The sequence below is a fragment of the Rhinolophus ferrumequinum genome, chromosome 14, assembly GCF_004115265.2.
Source record: "Rhinolophus ferrumequinum isolate MPI-CBG mRhiFer1 chromosome 14, mRhiFer1_v1.p, whole genome shotgun sequence".
Taxonomy (NCBI): Eukaryota; Metazoa; Chordata; class Mammalia; order Chiroptera; family Rhinolophidae; genus Rhinolophus; species Rhinolophus ferrumequinum.
In genome coordinates, this window is record NC_046297.1 from 11,511,284 (window position 1) to 11,534,430 (window position 23,147).

The 23,147-nt window shown below is 41.6% G+C and overlaps 1 pseudogene; it reads left to right on the plus strand.

Moving 5' to 3' along the window:
- Positions 1-778: 778 nt before the first annotated feature.
- On the plus strand, positions 779-23,066 carry LOC117034197 (protein AMN1 homolog; annotated as a pseudogene).
- Positions 23,067-23,147: the final 81 nt, after the last annotated feature.

Consider the following 23,147-nt stretch of genomic DNA (forward strand, 5'->3'; position numbering starts at 1 on the left):
TTTGTTTCTATTTCTTCTCAATTTTAGGATTGCATTCCCTTTTTGATTTAATTTAATCTATTCCTTAAACATTTAAAACATTTCTGTGAGTCAAAAATCAAAAAGGTATACAGCAGTCCTCCTTATCCTTGGGGGATATGTTCCAGGACTTCCAGTGGGTGCCTGAAACTGTGGGTAGTACCGAACGCTATCTATACTATGCTTTTTTCTGTACATACATACTGATGATAAAGTTTAATTTATAAATTAGGCACAGTAAGAGTTTACCAGCAATAACTAATCATAAAATAGAACAGTTATAACGATACACTGTAATAAAAGTTATGTGAGTGTGGTCTCTCTCTCAAAATATTTTACTGTGCCACGTTCACTTTTTCGCTTAATGGATGCACTGTACGGCTTCTCTTTGGCAGATCCGAATTGCCAGCATCACCACTCTTATGCTTTGAGGCCATTATTAAGTAAAACAAGGGTGACTTGAACACAAGCACTGTGGTACCACAATCAATCTAATAACCAAAGTCAATCTAATAACCCAAACGGTTGCTAAATGATTAGTGGGAGGGGAGCGTCTCCGCTAATCGCTGCACAAAGGGATGATTTATGTCCCAGGTGGGATGGGGTGGGACAGCCGGAGATTTCATCAGACTCCTCAGAATGGCACACAATTTAAAACTTTTGGGTTATTTGAGGGGCAGGAGTTGAAGGATGGTCTCTGGCCAGGTTCTCATGAACCTGGGACCGAGGAAGAGTCTCCCGAGACCCGAGAACAGCTGTGATGCCCCCCCAGCGGCTGGTCTATCAGCTCCTGGATCTATGCCTTTGGCTTCGTGAAGAATATTTCCAGATATATCACAGACATAAGCCTTTGCCTCCCAACATAAAAGAAAGACTGATTCAAATAATGAGCCAGCAGGGGCAGATAACAAATTCAAATATAAGTGAGTTCTTGGTCAAAATTGATTGACGTTACATGGTGTCAGAGAAGTGGGATCCACAGTGACTTGCCTCCACTTCCGGTGCCTCCATTGATTGGAGTCCATTGCAGTCTGTCATCTCCCCACTGGTCCCGGGTTATTGTGATTTTACATCCTGAAGACCAAGCTGTAGATGTACAGAGCTGTGGTATTTCAGATACTGCTCTCCTGTACCTGTGTAACTGCAGAAAACTAAACAAATTAAATTTCAATTTCTCAAAAGAAAACAGAATTTCCATAACTACAAAAGGAATAAAAGCTGTGGCTTCATCTTGTTCATATCTGCATGCAGCTTCTTTGAAAAGATGCTGCAGTCTCACGAGTAAGGGAGTCCTTGCTCTTGTACGCCATTGCCAGCTGTTAAAGGTCATAGATTTCGGTGGCTGCATAGTTAGGTATTACTGCTGTGTCCTTACATGTATTAGGAGAAAACTGCTTATTTTTGCAGTCTGTTGATTTTTCATCTACTCAGGTATCTGACAATGGTGTGGTTGCGCTTGTTAGTGGACCTTGTGCCAAGAAATAGAGGAGATTCATGTGGGACATTGTATAAATCTGCCTGCCGAGGCTGTAGAAACTGTCCTTACTTGCTGTCCTCAGATATGTGTGTTACCGTTCCATGGATGCCCCCTTGTAACAGATCCTTCCTGGGAAGTCTTAGAGAAAATGAAAGCAAGTGACATGGACTGTTTGTTGATGCTTGTCAAAGCTGTGATCTTCACTCTCCCAGGTCTTGGAGATTGGCTTCCCAATAAGTAATATGGTTTGTGATTTAACCAGACTCTTAAACACTGTAACAGTGCTATTATTCTGTTTGTTTGATGAGTCAGTGTTTGAAATGGTAATCCTAGCGTGCCCTCTGATGGATTTGGGTTGGGGCGTGGGGAGGGCTGGTACCGTGTCTGTTTCTTCAATAACCAAGTTTTAAAATGATCTGTTTTTCCTAGAGATTTCCTTCTCCTGCCTAGCTTTTTGAGCTGTTATAAGAGAAACTTACCTATATGGATAGACGTTAAGAGAATGCTAAGTACAAGTATTTCTAAAAGTATTCACAACAACAACAAAAAACCCCAACAACTTATGAATTGTTTATTTCTGGAATTTTCCACTTAATATTTTCAAAAAATGGTTGACTGCAGGTAACACAAACGCAGGAAGTGAAACCTCAGATAAGGGGGGACTACTGTATTCAGCAAAGTCTTGCTTACATCCCTGTCTCTTCTCTCCCAGTTCCCCACTCTCTACTCCCCTATGCTAACTCTATTAGCATTTATTTCTGGTTAATCTTCCCAGAGTTTCTGCAAAATTAAGCAAAATAAAAAAATACACATATATGTATGTATATATATATGTATATATTCTCTTATTTTATCTTCTTTCTTGTATAAAAGGCAGCATTTTATATATACCATTGTGGATTTTTTTCACTTATACACTGGAAGCCACTCAAATCACTCCTTCTCAGTTCTTAGAAATCTTACTCTTTTTTCGTGACTCCATTGTGTGGGTGGGAAGTTTATTCAATCAGTTCCTTATTGGTGAACATTTGGGTTGTTTCCAATCTTTTGTTACTACGAACAATTCTGCAATGACTAACCCCGTGAATCTGTTGTTCAGTGCTGATCTAGCTATAAGATAGGTTCCTAGAAGAGAAATCGCTAGGTCTAAGGGTAATTAATGTATCTGTAGTTTATTCCCACCAGCAATGTAGGAGAGTGCATTATCCCACAGCACCACCAGGCGAGCGTATTGTCCAGCTTTGGATTTTGGCCAATGTGTTGTGTGAGAAATTATATCTCAATGCAACTCAACCTTTATGAGTTGAGGTTAATGCATGTTTTTCACATGTTAAGCAAGTGGGCTTCCATTTTCAGAGAACTGTTTGTGTTTTAAACTTCTTTTCTACAGAGATTTTTGTCTTTTTTCTCAAATTTTAAGAGCTTCTTATATACTCTGTTCTTTGGGATGTAAGTTGTAAATATTTTCTCACAGGTTATCATTTGTCATTTGACTTTTCCTTATAATCACGTTAAATGGCAAAAATAATATAGCAAAGTCAAAGAAAAAAGTCTTATTATTTTGTGACCTCAATGTAACTTAAAAAAAAATTTAAGTACAATTGGCATACAATCTTTATGTTAGTTTTCAGCATAATTTTTTATCTTGTATATTTCCTGCTGGACTGGTCCACACACATGTTTAGATATAATCAGTTCTCATTACCAGGCACATCTTTTGTATTCTGCTTTTGTCACTTAAAGTTAGGGGATAAATCACTTAGATGGGTCACAGTCTAACCTATTAATTTGTTGACATGAAGTAATTTCTTAAAAAGGAATCAGCATGCTCTGGCATCTGGAGTCCTGATTCACTTCCGGACCTTCCAAGGTCCCTGGAGGTTGTTTGCAGACAAGAATCAAATCCTTCCCCGCACCTGGAAGGGGAAGGGTGAGTCAGCTCTGGGGCCAACAACAACTGGATGCCAGAGTTCCACTGGGAGTCTTGAGACTAGTTAATTCCATGGCTTTCATGTTTGTCCTCAACCGCCACCCACAGTGCCAACGCTGGGAAAACTCTGTCCTTCCTCTCATTTCAATATGGCTGGAGCTTCTGACAAACACGTATCTCTCTATCTCTGTCTCCCTCTCTCTCCTCCCCTACCTTTGCCCCGCTTCCTCTTCCTCCTTTCCTCTCTGAGTCATGGCCTTTTATACTTAACATCACATTTATAGTTAATAGTGTGCAGGTAATTTCTCAATGTCCAAATGTGTCTAGTAAACTGCTTTAAATATTTTCCTTTGGCAAGTGCAATTCTAAATAAATGAAAAGCAAAATGTTAGTTTTTTGATTTGGAAGCTTAAATCTCTTGGATGTAACATAAACATCTTGGGCATCTAAATAATCTGTAGAAAATACTCTGAGCTTATCATTATTTATTTTTTTTAAAGATTTTATTGGGGAAGGGGAACAGGACTTTATTGGGGAACGGTGTGTACTTCCAGGCCTTTTTTTTTTTCCAAGTCAAGTTGTTGTCCTTTCAGTCTTAGTTGTGGAGGGTGCCGTTCAGCTTCAAGTTGTTGTCCTTTCAGTCTTAGTTGTGGAGGGCGCAGCTCAGCTCCAGGTCCAGTTGCCGTTGCTAGTTGCAGGGGGCGCAGCCCACCATCCCCTGCGGGAGTTGAACCGGCAACCTTGTGGTTGAGAGGACGCGCTCGAGTTATTTTTATAATACTTCTTATTTTAGAAAGATGGTTACATAACGAGTCTAACCACATCTTAGTTTGAGTGCATTTTTCGTGGTCATATTTTCCCTCCTTGTTAATTAGGAGAATATAGGATATATATTTTTTTGGGGGATTAGTTATTTAAAGATGACTGTAGGACATACCTCTTTTCCTGAGGTCTCTATTTTTTAAAATTGAGGTAACATTGGTTTATAACATTATATACATTTCTCTATTTCTTTTTTAATCCCAGTATTCCAGAACTCTTAAAGCTATGCTAGTAGTGGATACCTTATATCAAACCATCATGTTGTATACTTTAAATATATACAATTTTTATTATTGATTATAACCCAACAAAGCTGGAAAAAATATTTTAAATAAATAATATATATATATTGACACTCGCTCCCCCCGAACAGTGGGACCTTGTATCTATACAGCACGCTATCATTCACAAATGTTTTTCTGTATGTTATCTCACTGGACTCTGGCCAGTTATTTTTCTGACAGTAGTTTTAGTTAACAGTATTTGTCAAATTTTCTGGAACCCTAAAGAATTTGTCTAAAGTCTTTGTGAAAACTTTATTTAAAAATTTTTGTTCAGCTTTCCTGAGATATAATTGACATATAACATGGGTGAGTTTAAGGTGTACAATGTGATTTGCTGTATGTGTATACTGCAAAACGATTACCACCGTAAGATTAATTAATACAGCCATCGCCTCACAGAGTTACCTTTTTTTTTTTTTTGGTGGTGAGAACTTTAAAGATCTGCTCTCTTAGCAACTTTCAAGTCTACAATACAGTGTTGTTAACTGTAGTCCCCATGCTGTACATTATTTCTCTCGGACTTACTCATCTTACACCTGGAAGTTTCTACCCTTTGATCACTTTCACCCATTTCTCCCCCTCCCGTACCCGCATCCACCAACGTACTCTCAGTTTTCTTTAGAGTCCACATGTAAATGAGATCATACAGTGATTGTTGTTCTGTGTCTGACTTGTTGTCACCAACGAATGGCAGGATTTCCTTCTTTTTTATGGCTGAATACTATTCTCTTATGTGTATAGAGAAACCACATTTTCTTCATTCATTCATCTGTTGACAGACACTTGGGTTGTTTCCATGTCTTGCTTGTTGTGAATAATACCACACGGAACATGGCGGAGCAGGAATCTGCTTGAAGTAGCGATTTTATTTCCTTTGGATATATACCTAGAAGTGGAATTGCTGGATCGTATAGCAGTTCTATTTTTAAATTTTTGAGGAAACTCCATACTGTTTTCCACAGTGGCTGCACCAATTTATATTCCCGCCAACAGTGCACAAGGGTTCCCTTTTCTCCCCACCCTCCTCAGCACGTCTCTTGTGTCTCTTTTATTGATAAGCCATTCTGACAGGTGTGAGGTGGTTTTGATTTTCATTTCCGTGATGATTAATGATGTTGAACATCTTTTCATGTATGTTTGGCCATTTGTGTGTCTTTTTTTGAAAAATGTCTAGTCATGTCTTTTGCCCATTTTGAAATTGTATTGTTATTATTATTATTTTGTACAAGTTCCTTATATATTTTGGATAAGAACCCTTTCACAGTTATGTGGTTTGCAAATATGTTCTCCATTCCGTAGGTTGTCTATTCATTTTGTTGATAGTTTCTTTTGCTGTGCAGAACCTTTTTAGTTTGGTGTAGTCCCACTTGTTTATTTTTGCTTTTGTTGCTTGTACTTTAGCTGTCATATCCAAAATATCATTGCCAAGAGAAGTGTCAAGGAACTTTCCCTCTATATTTTATTCTAGGCTTCAGATTTAACATTTAGATCTTTAATCCATTTCGAGTTAATTTTTGTGAGTTGTGCAAGATAGGGGCCCAGTTTCATTCTTTTGCATGTGAATATCCAGTTTCCCCATCTTCATTTATTGAAGAAACTTTTTTCCCCCATTGAGTATTCTTGTCTCCCTTTTCAAATATTAGTTGACCTAAATTAAAGTTAAAACTTCCCTCGAAATCTTCTTGACTTATGTTTACGGTTGCAGGCAGCAGAACAGCGTGTGTTAAGGTTTGCAATTCTTACCCTTTATCTATATGGCTAAATGCCTAGGAACTGTTTTACGTATGGACTTAAGAATTTGTAAAATCGTTTCACAGTTTTGCTTTTCACAGTGTACATTGTTAATTGGGAGATTACTACAGTAACCCAATAACCATAATCATTATTCTGAAAAAGTAGTGAAAAATTTTCTTTTAACCGGCTTATGGTGCTCTTAATTAAAATGAAGGTTGAATCGTGGGATATTTCTGTTTTCATGAAGTTTCATTCATTTGTAGCATTAAAATGCTTTGTTTTAAAAATGGTCAGTCCCACTCGCCAGTTTGTTCAAGTCTGGTTTTCTTTGTGTGTTTGCTGGATAAACCACTGAGTGTGATTTTTATAATCTAAAGGTAATGTTTTTTTCCCCCTCATTGATTTCTTGCCTGAGGCATTATCTTTCCTGTAATGACCAGCATTATAACAGCATTCTATTTTTGCTTCTGCAGATTGGAGTAAGAGTAGGTGAAAAATGGAAAACAGGGCTCCTTTGTTTGGGGCTGCTTGGTACTTATCATGAGTGTATAATTTCTGGAACTAGACAGAGCCAAAGGGCACCATTAGCCCTTTAAAAATAGCTGAGAGAGATCATTTTCCTTTGTTGCTCTATCATTACTGTGGGATCGTGACATTTTCTCCTCACATGATTCAAAAAACTGATCCTTACAGCTGCCGGGACAGTCCACCTGTCACAGAAAGATGGTTTTGAGACTGTGCACGGCTCCTTCGGTTATTGTGCAGTGTCAGGAGCTCTCACTTTGCCATGCTAATGAATGTTAGCTGATAATCCCCCAGGGTCCATTTTCGCCACTAGTTTCAGCCTTTTCCTTCATCGAATCTCCTTTGAGCGGTGCCCACAAGAATGGGCATGGTGAATGAAGTTGAGATTAATCTTTCTTTTCCCCTGGCCTCACGCCTAACTGCCAGATTCAAAGGCTATGTTCGCATGTTTTCCTTAATTCCCTCCTCCCTCCACATTTAAAAATATGGTGAGTTTCTTTCCAAAGCTTCTTCCTCTCTGCTCTGGTCTTTTAGCACTTGTTAATTACCTGATTTCCTTTTTATTTTCCCTGCAGCTGCAGCCTCTACTTTATCAATGTCTCTTTGATGTCACACCTTCTAATGGCAGAAAACCCCAGGGGCTCCTAGGTCTCCTTGCTATTCACAGGAGTTTGGACAATGGAGTCGGTTGCTGTGGATTCAGGGACTTCCATGCCAATCAAATCAACTTGCCTGCATTTGTCTCCCACTCTGTGTCCCTCCCTGATTTCCGTAGAGTTCGACTTCATTTCCCACAGGACCTCCATGCTAGTTCCTAGTTATCCCTCCCAGAGACTGACGTACCCCTTGCAGGTCTTTCCTGGTTCTGTTCTGTGCACCCACCTGCTCCCTTCTCAAATGCAAGTCTTTCTTATTATGGAATCTCATTTCCTTAAGGCTTTTACCCTTCTGAGGGTCAAGGCAGTTCCTCGCCAGGCTGGCGCGTCGCCTCCGTAAGCCAGTCCCAGGAGGGTGGCCATGGTCTCTACACCCGAGGTGTTCAGTGCCCTGTCTCTGCTCTGTCTTCTTGGCCCCTGGCCTCCTTCTCCCATATTGCTTCTCCCAGAACCAATTTTGCTCTTATTTGCTAACATAGACTCACCCAGTGTCGGGCCTGTATACTGATTGCATGGTGGCTCTCCTGGGTCCCCACGATTTTGTCACCAACTAGCTTCATTTGGCTGCTCACAGGGGAGAGGGAAGAGCACTCTAGTTCTAACAAGCACTGTATGTTTCCTATTCACTGCTGTCCTTGGCTGAGTCTGTCCTGATGACTGCTCCATCAGAAGTAACCTGAGAAATTAATTCAAGGCCGTCCTACCTGTCCTCCTCTGCTCAGGTCTTCTAGGAGTCACGTGTCCCAGCTTATACTAGGATGGCGCGGCAGCCCTTGTCAGCCAACATGAACTCTATTCCCCCTCGGAGTCCACACCTGGTCTTACCATCTTTCTAACTCAGTGTTCAAGGCAGCCGCTAAAAGCTGAATGAAGTTAAGAAGAAGCCCATGAGATATCTCTGACTTACATAGTCCATCTCCCACGGATATTGGTGACAATACCGGTAGGAACCTCGGGAATCTTGGCAGGTTGATTAGGCGCCTATTTGTGAGCAGAAAGAGTTTTTGTCACTCCTCAGGCATCCTGGACCTGGATAGTCTACTTACCTGTGCTAGAGCTGACCCATCATTTAAATACTGCTACTTTATCGACAGCCTTTGTTTCGGTTGGATTTCTAGTTTATTCCAGTATCTACTTTTTTCTAAATAAAGAGAGATATGATGGAATTTTTCTTACAGACATTTAACTGAAGTAAATTCAAATACACAGAATCTGTACTACCAACACCAATGGTGTCATGTCCCCCCTCCAATTGCTCCCCACCTTTTTTTTTTTACTGTACTGCCTAGAAATGCAAGCCAAATACTTCATTTTGAATTCAAACAAAGATGTAATTATTTGTTCCAGCGATGGGGGAAAAAAAAAAACTGGCTTAGTTGGACCTCCTAAAAGATGATATGGTATATCCACAAATCATGGATCCTGTCCTTTAGAATCAATTTAGAGATGTAAAGAGTAATTTGATTACACCAGGATTTTTACCTAATGCTGTCTGTAGAGTCTAACCTCAAGCTACTGTTTTATTTATTCATTCAATAAATATGACATCTGCCACGTTAGGTACTGTGGCTATAAAGATGAATCAGATGCAATCTTTGTTCTCAAGGACACTTCCTTCTAGGAAGAGGAAATGGACAGCAAACACATGAGAAAATAAAGTGTTATACCAAGTACGTATCGTGGCTGTAGGGTGACGAGGGTGTAGTCAGCTCTTTGTGGTTGCTGGAAGGGTTGTGGTTGGAAAAGCTTGAGAGAGGAGGTGACTGCTGAGCTGTGTCTTAAAGGATGTTAATGGATTATTTTGGCAGTGGAGAGGATAGTCCAGGCAGGACAAAAGTTTTGCAGAGCTTAAAGAACTGCAGATCAGGTAGTATGGCTGTGGCACTGGAAGTACACATGTGAGCAGGAGACTGCATGGCGGACAACTTTATATTCTCTACTGTCAGCAAGTGGGAGTCATGACGGGGTGACAAGGGAGGGTGCAGTGCGACAAGGAGAAGGAACTTTTATTTTAGAAAAATGTGTGTAGCAGCACGTAAAATGACAGGAGGGGGGCACAAAGAGAAGGGAAGGCTTAGAAAGGTATGTAATGAGGGGAGATTATGAGAACCTAGGCTAAAGCAGCAGTAGTAAGAAAGGAAAATAAATGACAAATAAAAGATACTGAGGATGTAGAATAGTGTGGGGGTGAAAATGGCCGGGTGAAGGTGAGAATTAAGGAAGAATACAAATCAGCCATAACTCCCAGGTAATTGGATCAGTGGTTGCTATAGGCTTAATGTTTGAATCCCCCCCAAAATTCATATGTTGAAATCCCGATGCCCAGTGTGGCGGTATTAGGAGGTGGAGCCTTTGGAGGTGATTCGGTCGGTCGTGAGCGTGGAGCCCTCATGAATGGGATTAGTGACCCTACTATAAGACAGGCTGCAGAGAACTCCCTTGTCCGTGCCACCATTTGAGGACACTGCAAAAAATAGACTTCTGTGAACCAGGAATTGAGTCCTCACCAGACACTGACTTGTTGCTTCCTCGATCCTAGACTTCCCAGCCTCCAAAACTGTGAGAAATACATTGCTGTTGTTTATAAGTCACCTGGTCGTTGGTGTTCGGTGACAGCAGCCTGAGCGGACGAAGGCAGTGGGGAGGTCGCCATGATCTGTACACTATGCTCCACTTTGTAGAAATGTCTTAAAAAGTTGCCTTCAGGGAAAATTTTATAAATCTAGAATTTTTAAAATTTGGGGCTTTTATTCATTCAGTCTAACACATACGGACATTTTATTTTAGGTGCTTAATACTTTGGTGGATGCGAAGTTGAAGATTTCTCATTATGGAAACAAGGCATACATACATAAGATCCTTAGACAGGTTGTGAAATGAGACAGCATGGGATTAGTGATCAAAATGCAGTGCTTATTAAAATATGTTAAATATTGCTCTATACAGTAAAGGAACCATTTAAAAAACGGCAACTGTAAAAGAAAAATCCAACTCTGCTTACCCACTGTAGACTCCCAGGAAATACTAAGTCAGAATAACACTAACAAAATGATAGGCTTGTATTATCTTATAGAATAAAATAATTTTTATGCTGGAAGGGATATTAAAGCTCATTTGGGTCCATTGATTTCCAACCATGGAAATCCAGGGAAGGAGAGGTGTTTATGATTTCTCACTCGAGCATTTAAATGGAAATTGAAGTCCTCGGGTGCATTAGTGACTTTCGTTATCTAAATAATAGGGCCCTAACAGGCCTTAAAAAATAAAAAATGTAGGACAAACTTTACAGGAAGCTATGGAAACAGAATGGACTATTTTGCTTAAAATAGAACAGCTATATTTAGGAGCTTTTAGTCTGGCGTGACCTTGACATTTAAATCAACACAGTCATTTTAAGTCTGATTATAAGCTTCATCCTCTACCTTTTGTCTCTGAACCATTTGATGGGCTTCACTGCTCGGCCACAGCAGAATGAAAATTGAATGTAAACAGCATGTTTCTATCTAAAGATTTTAAAACATTGATCTCTTGGTCTCCCTCGTTAGCCACCCTTAGTGAACGTGCACTACTGGTCACCTCCAATAATATCATGTGTGACCGTTCCTCTGATTAAATAAGGAATGTGCCAGTGTTGTGTTATGGTTTAGACTTAGGAGATTCCCGGTCTAAGGTCAAGACTGCCACTTACTAGCTGAATGACTCATGGAAAGCTCCAGCCTCTCCCTGGGCCTCTATTTCATAATTTGTAATATGAAGAGATCAGGCTAGAACAGTGGTTTTCAACCCTGACTGTACTAGAGAGTCAATTGGGGAACTTTTAGAAAATATCATGGCAGACTCCATTTCCAGAGAGCCCATTTAATTGGTCTGTGTTGGGACCTTGGTGATGTTTTTTTATTTTTTTATATGGAAAGCTCTCCAGTTAATTATAATGTGTATCCAAGGTTGAGACAGTTTGACCAGAAAGATTTCTGAAGGGCCGTAACAGCTTGAAACATTTTTATTTTATGAAATGGTGTGGGACCTGCCAAATGACAGATCTGGTCTTAAGCAATATCAGAGGTCATCTTTCATAAAAAGAATACAAAATTAAAAACACAAAATTAAAGAGGATATTTATTTAGAATGAAAAAGAAACACAACCAATTAGAAACTTTAAAAAGCTGACAACTACCACAGGTATAAAACATAATCCAGAAACATAAGATATTATAATTAACTACCAGACGTACGTCTTTGATACCTTTTTTTTTTTTTTACATTTCTTGACCATGTACTCTGATTGCTTCTTCATTTGACAACAATTTTGTAACATTGCCTATAGAGAGAATAAACAGAAATCTTAATTTTTTGCAACTGAATCAATTTATTTTTATTATGGGTAGTTCAGAAAAGTTTGTTTCAGCTTCACAGTTCATTACTGGTAAGGTTATGCAAGTTTTAGAATTGTAAAATTTGGGGAAATTTCTACTGAGATTTCATCATCTGTGAGCTGTAAGATTTGGCAGGATTTTCTGGTTTGGTATATGTAATGTTTAATTTTAAGTGTCAACTTGACTGGGCCAGGGGGTGCCCAGACATTTGGATAAACATTATTCGGGTGTATTTGTGAGGGTGTTTCTGGGTACGATAAGCGTTTGAATTGGTTGACTGAGTAAAGCAGATTTCTCACCCCAGTGTGGGTGGGACTTAGCCAATCAATTGAAGACCTAAATAGAAGAAAAAGGCTGGGTTAGAGGGAACACTTTCTGCCTGACTGTCTGAGTTGAGACATGGGTCTTTTCCTGCCTTTGGTCTGAACTGAAAATTGGCTCTTCTTGGTTCTCGAGTCTGTTGGCTTTCAGACGGGAACTTCTCTGTTGGCTCTCCTGGGTCTCCAGCTTTCTGATTTTGGATCTTGGGACTTCTCAGTCTCTATAATTGCATGAACCAATTCCTTATAATAAATTATCTATCTATCTATCTATCTCTATCTCCTATTCTGTTTCTCCGACAACCCTGACTCATGCAGTATACTTCAACCTTTATTTCTTACCCACTGTCGCTAAGCTGGCAGGTACAATGTCCCAGTGTGAACCTCTGGCACTACAACCTTTGGCTTCTGACTTTGGGTGAGTGGGTATAGTGGGTTTTATGTATACTCCCGGACGCCGTTCCTGCTCTGGGACAGTGAGTCACAGTCCAACTGTGCGTGGATGTAACTGTGAATCAGAACACTCTACAAACGAAACGATTCCCTAGTCCTATTTCCCCTTAGTTGGGTCCTACACATGCCTATGGCAATTCCAAATGCCAACAGATAGAAGAGGAATTTGCATTGGAAAGACACCAAGGTCTTCATAGATTACAGTTAAAACATCTCACCTTTGCAAATTTTATAAAAACGTATGAACATGGGGACACACGTATAGGGACCCTCACAGGATTCTCTTGGGAGTCATGCAAGTGAGAGGTCCCGTCAGATTTATTGGACACCTGGCTGAGGCCTGCCATTTTGTTAGGGTTACTGTGCCCCGGTTATACTCGTATGTTGAGAATCTACCGTGGGTAAGAGCATTGTAGGTTCGAGTAACTCTGCCGTGATGTGCTACATGGAATCCGAATAGTTCAAAAGCTGAAGCGGCATCGTGCTTTTGAAGATGGATGAAATGACTGACATGCACCTATGCAATCACCAGTCATGAAATGTGGCTCCTTGGTTGATGTCCGTCGTGGTCCTTGCTGTGATTTGACATGCCTGGTGGAGGGTATGCATTGTCATTTGTAAATAAAATCCCATTTGCAACATGGTTCCTAAATCAGTGTGTTTTAAATAAGCCTCGTTCCTCCTAATTCCTCCCCCTTCCCAATATAAATCTGAGAAATATAAAACCTACAAGAATGAATATGTACACACTCAGGGTTGAAACTGAAACCACTTACCTATGCATCTGTAAAGAAAAATCCATTGCCCGAGAAGAGAGCTATGTCTGAACTCTGAGTTAGGGTGTGGAACTTGTCCAGAATTTTGTATTGGCAGAGGACAATCGCACACGCTCTAAGTAATGTCTAAGAAAATGCAGTGGAACATATAAATGAACACTTGATTTTAGATCATCAGAATCTTTAAAAAGGCCAATTCAATGAAATGGGGACATGGCAGTATGATGTTTTGAAGCATGTTTGTTTTAGGAAAGGCCTTTCATCTAAATATTGAATCATTGCAGTCTTGTTGCTTGCAAGACCCATTAATGAGAGGCTGCTTTGGAAAGGTTGGTGATTGTAACAGTGCTGGCAGGAAGTCAAGTGGTGATGAGCTTTGCTCACTGTCAGGTGTTTCGGCAGTCTTCTTTGGAGGACCTTTGGGTAGGATCTTTGGGATGCTAAACATTACTTCCCCTAGTGCCACCATTGCCCAAACTGTTTGTGGAATCTTTTGGAAAAAGGTTAAAATCTTATGGCACAATCTTTTGAATGCCTTCAGTGGTTAAAACTCTCAGAATTGGGGGTTGGATAGTATTCTTTGGACACTAAAAAGATTTTCAGAGCCAATAATGCAAGGAAAGTGTCTGATCAAACCCACTGTTGGTCTGTCAAAGCAGGGTGTGACGACAAAATATTGAATACAGTTTTCTCATGGCTGAAAAACTAGTTCTGAAGGCAATGTTGTGGCAGAAACAGTGGGCTGGTTCACCCTTCTTGCATGCTTTCCTGTGGATAAATGGGGCTAGGAAGCTATGACCTGCATTTCCTGGACCCTTTGGTAGCTGGGGGTCCAGATATGGTGGTTTTGCTAAACAGGGACATTGGCAAAGGACGTGGATGAAGGAGTGACCATAGGAGGCAGTGGCCAGGCAGGCAGGCAAGTGAGTTCCCTTGCAGGGGACAGGGGTGGAGGCATTTGGTTCTTCTGGGGCTGTTCTGGCTGAGGTTCAAGGTCTGGTCCCTAACGTTAGAGGTGCCAAGTAACTTGAGGTGGCAGCACTGGGGTTCTGGCCAGAACAGTCCTGTAGACCTTCTTCCAGATATTGTTTATGGCTGTGTAGTACCCAGATCTGCTTTCCTGACCTTCTTGGAGATTCCACGAGGTGGTTACTACTCTCTAATATGCTCCTTACTACCGAAACTAACAACCGTGGATTTGATTGTCTGACTACAAATTCCAAGGAGCAATAGAAGTGTTGTTGGAATAAGCGTGTAGCCTCCCAAGTCCACAACTTGAAAACCTGAACCTCGTTTAGAAAAATAAATTTGGTATTGGCTTAATGTTTTCCCAGTTTTTATAGGTAGATTTCATATTTGGAGAACTCCGTAGGTCTCAGGAACAATGTAAAGATTTAGCCCTACTTTAGGAGCGTTCATTTTTATTCCACACGCATGATACAAAATGCTCAGAAATGGGGCTTGTCTAGACTCTGTCCTGCTAGAGGACCGGGGAATAGGGCCTCTCTAAAAATACCTCACTAGATGTGATGAGTCACAGTTGGTAGTTCGCATCCCTGATAACTTGGTTTATGAGTTGCTTTATGCCTGTCCATTATATTTTCTCCATATAATTCACAAGGACCCCCAAAACGGTCTCTATTATTTTTGTTTTCTTATTTAGTGTTCGTATGTAATAAATATAATAACAGGTCTTCGATAAATGCTGTGTGGCTGACTGCCAGGGTTAGGTGTGGACTCCTGTGGAGGACTGTGGGGGTGTCTCTGAAGTAGCAACTGTACATATCCCATTCCCAACAAAGCGACTCAAGTTTTGGTTCTTGCGGGCTAATTCTCCATATCTGAGATGATCACGTCTGAGGTGGAAGACTTGGAAATCATGTTGTCCAACTCTAGGTACAAATTCTTTCTACCACATCTTGATTATGTGCGGCTCAGTGGTTTGCCAGGGCTGCTGTAACAAAGGGCCTCAGACTGAGTGACTTAAAGAACAGACAGTTATTGTCTCACAGTTCCGGAGGCTAGAAGTGAATTATGGTGTCAACAGGTTTGGTTCCTTCGGAGGGCAGTGAGAGAAGGCTCTCTCCTTGCTTCTGATGGTTCATGGCTTGTGGCAGTATAATTCCATTCTTCACCTGGTGTTTTCTCTGTGTGTGTCAGTCTCCAAATTTCACCTTTTTATGAGGACATCAGTCATATTGGATTAGAGCCCACCATAATGATTAGAGATCTCATTTTAACTTGATGATGTCTATAAAGACCCTACTTCCAAATAAGGTCCCCATTTTGAGTTACTGCATGTTAGGACTTTAATATACGTTTTTGTTTTTTTGTTTTTGGTGGTGGTGGTGTGTGTGGAGGCACAATGCAACCCATAACCTTAGTTAGGATTCTTTTGGTTGTAAGTGACAGCAACTAAACTCAAATCACTCTGGTAGAAGGGGAAAATTTTAGCCTCACATGAAAGGGAAGGACAGAATGCGCTAACCTCAGGGATAACTCAAAGGAGGGACTCAGTTGTTCCTGTCAGCACTCTCTGCGTCACTCCTTACTGTGCACGGCCTCGTTCTGGACCACTGCAGGCTGGAATTTTCCATGGGGCGTGGAACATGCCTTCAGGCAGTGCCAGACGTTCACCATTTCAGCTTGGTGATGCAAAAGGAAAGGTGGTTTTCTTTCTCCTCTTCAATGTATAAACGTGCAGGGAAGGGTTCTGGTTGCCCTCCTGGACCCAGGTCTATGCTTGGAGCGGTCACTGTGGCCAGGAGAATGTGATTGATTATTCACCACATGTGGCTGCTCCTCTGGCCACTGGGCCAGCTATGTGCCTGGAAGTGGAAGAGAGCCGGGGAAAGAGTGTCGGGCAGACGTAACCATCTGCCACACAAGGAGCTCCCAGTACCACACACTTCCATTTTATTCACCTCTAGCATCTATAACATTCGCCTGCCGTGCATATTTTCTAAGTTCTTTTGCATAGGAAAGCTTTCAGCTTTTGAAAACAGAACTCAAGTTTTCCCCTTGTTTAAGCATGTTCGATGCTTTCAACTTTTCAGTCCTACTACTCCCCTGCCAACACCTCCCGCCCATTCAGGGCTCTCGTGAGTCCTCCCGTGCCGGTCATCTTCTGTTTCTCTCTTCAGATCAAATCTCCATTTTCCTGCTGTCTATTCTGTGCCCTGGAAGCTGACTTGTTCAGGTTGCTTCAGTGGGCTCCCTCGCTCTCTTGGCTTCCAGTGACATCCAGCTAGCAGGAGATCAGAGGCTGGCAGAGGAGTGAGGACCTGAGCTGTGCTTCTTCACCCAGTTTTCTCCCTGCAGGCTCATTGCAGGCTGACCTTGTCCCTCTACTGAAGGCAAGAGCTCCCATCTGGCTTTTTCTTCATAGTTCTCTCTGTCCAACTTTTGAAAACTGCTTCCCCCCCTCCCCTTGAGGCTGGGGAGGGACGAGTACAGCATCCCACTGTTAGTATCTCCAGGGCACTGCGTGTCCCTCATGGTTTCCCCACACCTTGCCACATCTTGGTGAATAGTCCCCTCCAATTGCCCAATGCGGTTGGCAACTTTTCCCGTGAGAACCCTGATTTACATCCCCTCTTACCTCCAATTTCTAAATATGGTTAGTTTCAGATATTGAGAAAAAATAAGACTGATGTAATCCACACGAAAGTGTGAATGATTGGCAGTGTAATCCCTCAGGTACATTTTGTTGGAAAAAGAGTTGTGTGGGCAAAATGAAGACAATTTCAAACTGTGTGGCTGATATATATATATTTTTCTGGGTCCCTCTAACAAAGATACACACCTCCTAAGCATAAAACTGGCATTAGATAAAGGTACTTCTTAAACTTTCTCAACACAAGTGAAAATAGTGGAAGGCAGTGGCCACGTGCCCCAGGGAGTCAAGGATGCCAGAAGCCCTAAGTAACCTAAAACAAACACCACATTTCTTAAAAGCGTCCTGTCCTGTTTTATTTAAAAATAGATCGAGTTTTTCTTTCTACCCCATAGTACAGCTCTGTGTGTCGCATTATTTCCAAAATTTAATAAAGATGACTTTCTAGGAAGATGTGCCATGTTTACTGTGTGACTTTACGACTGGCAGGTGGTCCAGTTGCTCCTGGGGACACATGGCGTCACTTTGAGAAGCCTGAAGTGAGGAGAACTAGGACACATCGATAATGTGACCATTTGCTTGTTAGGGGTTTGTCACTTCATTCCAGATCTATGGTCTCTTGTATACTCTTGGATCTTAGGGAATTGCTAAGATTTATGATTACCATTTCTATTTTACATGGAGGTGTATTTCATTTTTTTTTCAATTAGGCCTATTTATTTGCCTTTTTTATCTTTTAAGTTGTTTACTTATAGATTATATTACTTTGATTGCTTTTATTTTTGTAATATGTCCTAATCACAGTATTTTTCTCTATCAATCATTATAACACTTCTCATGCACTAAAATGCACTCTAAGAGAGCATTTTCTCTGATTAACAAGGCACCATGGGGTTTTTTTTCCTTAGGTCATCTCCTTCCAATTAATTTTGAGAAGTGAATCATGAAAGTTTTTAACTGCTTTTCCTTATTGTCAAAAATGCTTTAAATCCTGAAACTTCTTTAAGAATAAGCTTTAAAATAAGCGATTATTATTTCTAAATATTTGACTTTGTTTTTATCAATATTCGTATTAGTCTGCTAGGACTGCCATAACAAAGCACAAACTTGGGGGCTTCAACAACTGAAATTTATTTCCTCACAGTTCTAGAGGCTGGAGGTCAGAGATCAAGGGTCAGGAGGGTTGGTTTCATCTGAAACTTCTGCCCTTGGCTTGTGGATGGGCCACCCATCTTGTCCTCATGTCCTCATGTGCTCTTCCCTCTGTACCCATCTGTGTCCAAATCTCCTATTCTTACAAGGACACGGGTCATGTTGGATGAAAGCCCACCCAATGACCTCATTTTAACTTAATTACCTCCTTATAGACCCTATTACCAAATACAGTCACAGTCTGAGGTACTGGGGTTTAGGGCTTCAACGTATGACTTTTGGAGAAGACACAATATACTGGTACTCCATAACAGTATTTACAGAGAAGTGTAAGAACCATAGCCTACTTGTTGACTTGTATTGTTCTGATTCTAAAAACATGTCTACATTAATGAAACTGGAGGAAAGACAATCTTATTTTTCTTGCAAAATTAGAATAGAGAACACACTAGAGGCAGAAAAACCAATGGTCTAATTATGTGAAGTAAGAGAAAGGGTGAGGGAAAGAGTTACTACTTATTGAGTACCAACTGCATACATAGTGCCCCATCAGGAGACCAGTGGAGGTTGCGGCGGAGAGACAGAAATGAGACCGGGCCAGAGGGCAAATCTAGACTGTTCTTTACCACCTAGGGGCATTGCATCCCAGTTTTTTTCCACTGAAATGTGGATAACAGAATCTGTTTCATTGTGGAGCACAAGGAACTTAGCACATCTGGCCCTAGTAAACACTCAATACATAGGAACAGTAATTTTTGCCGTGTGTTAGTAGATACATGTTCATTTCAGTTTAGAGACTAAAGAGCTGAAACTCAGACAGGTTGAGTAACATCCCTACTACCACACAACCAGTCAATGGCCAGGCCAAATTTTAAGTAGGCTTGTCTGGCTCTGGGATCTTACACTAATTGTGTAATAAAAAGGACTTGGCTGGATCGAGTGGCTTTGAACACTGTCTCCACTGCTGACCCACTGACTTTGTGGTTTTGCACAAGTTACCTAGTCTTTCTCTCAACTCATTTTCTTCTCTATGAAATGGAGATAATGACTGTGTGCCTTTTAGAGCTTGTGAGGAACAGAGACCATGTACATCTGTTGCATAATTACATTCGCGAATTTTCCGCTGTGTGCTGACATGGTGGAAAGTTCGCGAACGTAACTGTCCGACTTGTAACGTCAAGTTGCTATAGGGAGGCAGAATTGTCATTCTACCATGTCATCTCTCATTGACTTTGCCACCGACTGCTGGTGAAACTTTGGAAAATTTATTTACCTTCCTCGAGTTTCAGTTTCTTCATCTTTAAGATTGGGGTAAGGGTGGCAGGATAGGAATTGGCCTAAATTAAGAGATCTCAAATTTAGGGGCTTGTACTGGCCAGGCAGGTAACGGAGGACCTTGAATCCAATATGACAAATGCCAAATTTCAAGAATCTAGAAATCTGGATCTTTCCTCTGCAATCTCCCAAGTTTCAAATTAGTTTTGGCAACTAATTCTGAAAATTGAATAAAATATATACGTGGCCTTCACCCCCAGCCTGATTTCACCATAGGTTTGTGAATTTTGGGCTTAATAATCCCTAAGCTCCTTCCAATTTAAAGTTGTCTGATCCCACGTTATAAAACAATAGCGGTCCAATACACAGTCTTTATTTACCTACTGGAAACCGAGGTCAGGGTTTTGCCTGTATTACTCTAATTGCTTTGGGAGTGGTCCTTCTACCTATAGTCTCTCTCCCACTGAAGTCCCACCCACCACCCCTGAGAAATTAATCTTCATAAAATGCTACTTAATCCTGTCACTGCTCTGCTCAGTAACCTGTGATGATTCTTCATTGTCTATAGCGTAGAGTCTAAACATTTGGTTGCAGGTGACCAGCTTTTCTATCTTACTTCCTGTTTATCCCCTTCCCCTGCTCCAAATTTCTCAGCTGCTCCACCTTCCCTGAGACATCCTGCCCAAGTGTGTTTCAGTTTTAGTCGGCCTCTGCGGTGCTGCTCTGTGCCAGGGGACACCAGTCCCACCCACACATGTCAAAATCTGTGGTGATGGGTGTTAACTTACTGTGGGAATCATTTCTCAATATAGACATTTATCAAATATTATGTTGTACATGGAAAACGAATGCGATGTTACATGTCAATCAGATCTCAATAAAAAAGTTAAACTAAATTTAAAAAATAAAAAAGAAATTGGGGAAATGAGTCATACCATAAACTACTTTTTTGAATCAAGACTACAGGTATAATTTAAATATGTCACAGAAGTTAATAATCAGGGTACCTCTTCAAGGTCTGTGAATAAAACTGCATTTCAGTGTTCAAAAATGTTACCTTAACGATATAATTTGTTCTCTTGAACAACTAATACCTAATTCATTTATAGCAGTGGCAACTCTGTATTATATTTTAAGTCCAGAACATATTCTGGACCAAAATTCAGTTAATCTCGTTGTGTTTGGGAGACCCCTGAAGTGAACTCCCTTTAAGGAGCAAGGGAACGGAGTAGAGAAAAGGCTCCCTCTGCTTTCGCTGCCTGAATTCTCCAGAGCAGCTAGATTTTAAGCCCATAGAATATTCCAAAGGCTACCGTCTTATTATATGAAGATTGGGAAAGAAGCAAGTTAAGTGTGAGTGAGACTGATTAATGACTTAGAAGTATAAGCAAACCTGGAAATTTAGTTTTTGGTCATGTGCTTCCTTTTCTAGGCAACTGTACGACCTTACATTGTATGAAATAAGCCATGGGGAGAGCAGAAACCCATGATGTGAGTCCATTTCTTCCTGTGAATCTGAAGATTAGGGCTGATGGAGGCACACCTGGCCTTTTCCAAAGTCGTATTTAACCATGAAAAAGGGAGCAAAAGAAATGTCTCTTGCTAAATGTTTTCTTCTTGTTTCCTATATGGGTAGCTAATTGGACCTTTTAAATTCTGCCTATAAATCATGATCTTTCTATTAGTAGCAATAAAAAAAATCTATAGGTTCTTATAATTGTTTCTAGTTTCACTGTGATAATTGACCATGAATAAACACACGTGTCCCAGGGACATGGCTGTTTGACTTTCCCCAAGGAAGCCCTCTGCTAGCACTTGATGCAACAAATTGAATTTGCTGTAGAACAACTGATACCTGGGGCTGAGGCTGAAATGAGTGAACGATGGCTCAAAGAGCTTGGAAGGATGTCATAGGAGGTAGATTGATTCTGTTTGAATCCAGAATAAGTGCAGTAGAGTATTCAGGTAAAGGAAGTGCCACAAATCTTTGCCTCCTGGGCTGGAGACAGCTGGAGTCACATTGCCTGTCTGTGGAAAAGTAACGTGGGGCTTGATGGAGATCTCAAGAAGAGCGAACACTGACAGGGGATGTTCTCTAACGATCAACTATAGATGTGGTGATTGCTGGAACCATGTGAGATAATTAACAGGTACAAGGTACCTTGCAAAGTCAAGCTGCCATACAATTGTAAGGGAGTGAGTGTAGAACCAGGGTTAAGATCACAGGATTTTGGAGCACCTGGGTTCATAGGGCCCACAGATTAGCTGTGAGCCTTTACCGAGATACGTAATCTCTCTACCCTTCACTCGTCATGTCTGTAAAGTGGAGACAATGCTTTCATTGGGAAAAGCCAGGGACCAATGACAGCCAGCATAGTCCCCAGGAATTGTGGAACCATCCCCCCTTCCCTCATTACGGCACCATGTCCCTCTGTCAAAGTTCGGCAGGGTCCTCCTACTTGCTACAGCTCATGGACTTTCAGCTATTATGGTATTTGACTTCCCTGCCGCCTTTTATGAATCTGGTCACTCCCTTCTTAAAATGTTCTGCTCCTTTGGTTTCTGTGACACGCACTCTTTTCTGATTCTTCACATGCCTCTCTGACCATCGCTTCTAATCGCCCTCCTTAACTTTTCCCCTCTCCTTCTCTTAGATCCTGGTGGTCCCAGGCTCCTGTCCTCGGCCTGCCTCTCCTCAGTTTGCACGGTCTTCCTTATCCACCTCATGGCACCTCTGGCTGACTCCTAATTCGTATACGTATTCCAAACTCACTGTGTGTCGCCTGTCAAATGGTTCACGGGGCATTCCACTCGGGTGTTCCAAAGGCATTTCAAAGTCAACACATCTAAAATGAGAACCATCTTTTCCCCAAGAGCACGTTTCTCCTGTGTTTTTGTTGGCCCTCAGCCACCCTGTCATCCAAGTGTGAAACTTGGGAGACATCCTACACTGGCTCGTTTTCTCATGCTCCGGATCACATCGGTTTCCAAGTCTGGCCACTTGTACCTTTTCGACGTGTTTTCAGTCAGTTTCCTCCTCTGCGTGCCCCCTGTAACTCACTGCCTAATCACATTTTGCTCAGAGATTGCTTCCTAACTTGTCTTAGTGTCCCCAGTGTGGGGCACCCATCAAGCCAGAACCAGCTTTCTGGTGAGCAAGTCGGAATGCCACGGCCCTTACGTGCTGACAGCATACAACCTGTGAAGCCCTTGCTGCCCTTTTCTACAATGACACTCTTGCAGTCCAGTCCTCTGCCCCGTCCCTGCCATCTCCCTGCAGCCCATTTGTCACCTAGCCATTTACTTGCAGCGCTACGCTCTCGTGCTTTTGAATGTGTCTTTCCTTCTGTCTGGAAATGAAGATCGAACAGGTGAGTGGATATTAAACTCTCCAGTAGCACCTGTATAGGATTTACCGCATTGTTGTAGGCAACTTACAGGGGTACTTCTTCCACAAGACAGCAGTTTCTTAGCGGAGGGAACCTGTCCTGTTCCTCTTTGGTCTCCAGAGCCTACTGTGGTCCCTGAGAAATTCTTTATTCAGATTGGGCGCTCTGCCTCAGCAGCTGACTTTTTTGGAGACTTGCTCCCTGGGGGCTTCAGTGCTCCTCGCCACCCCCCCCCCCCCCCCCGCGTGCAGGTGAAGGGCAGCTGAGCGGCTTCTCCCCTACCCGCTGCGCTGGGCCCGCGCCTGCCTGCGCGCCTGCGCCCTCTGCTGCTCGGCTCCCGGCGCGTC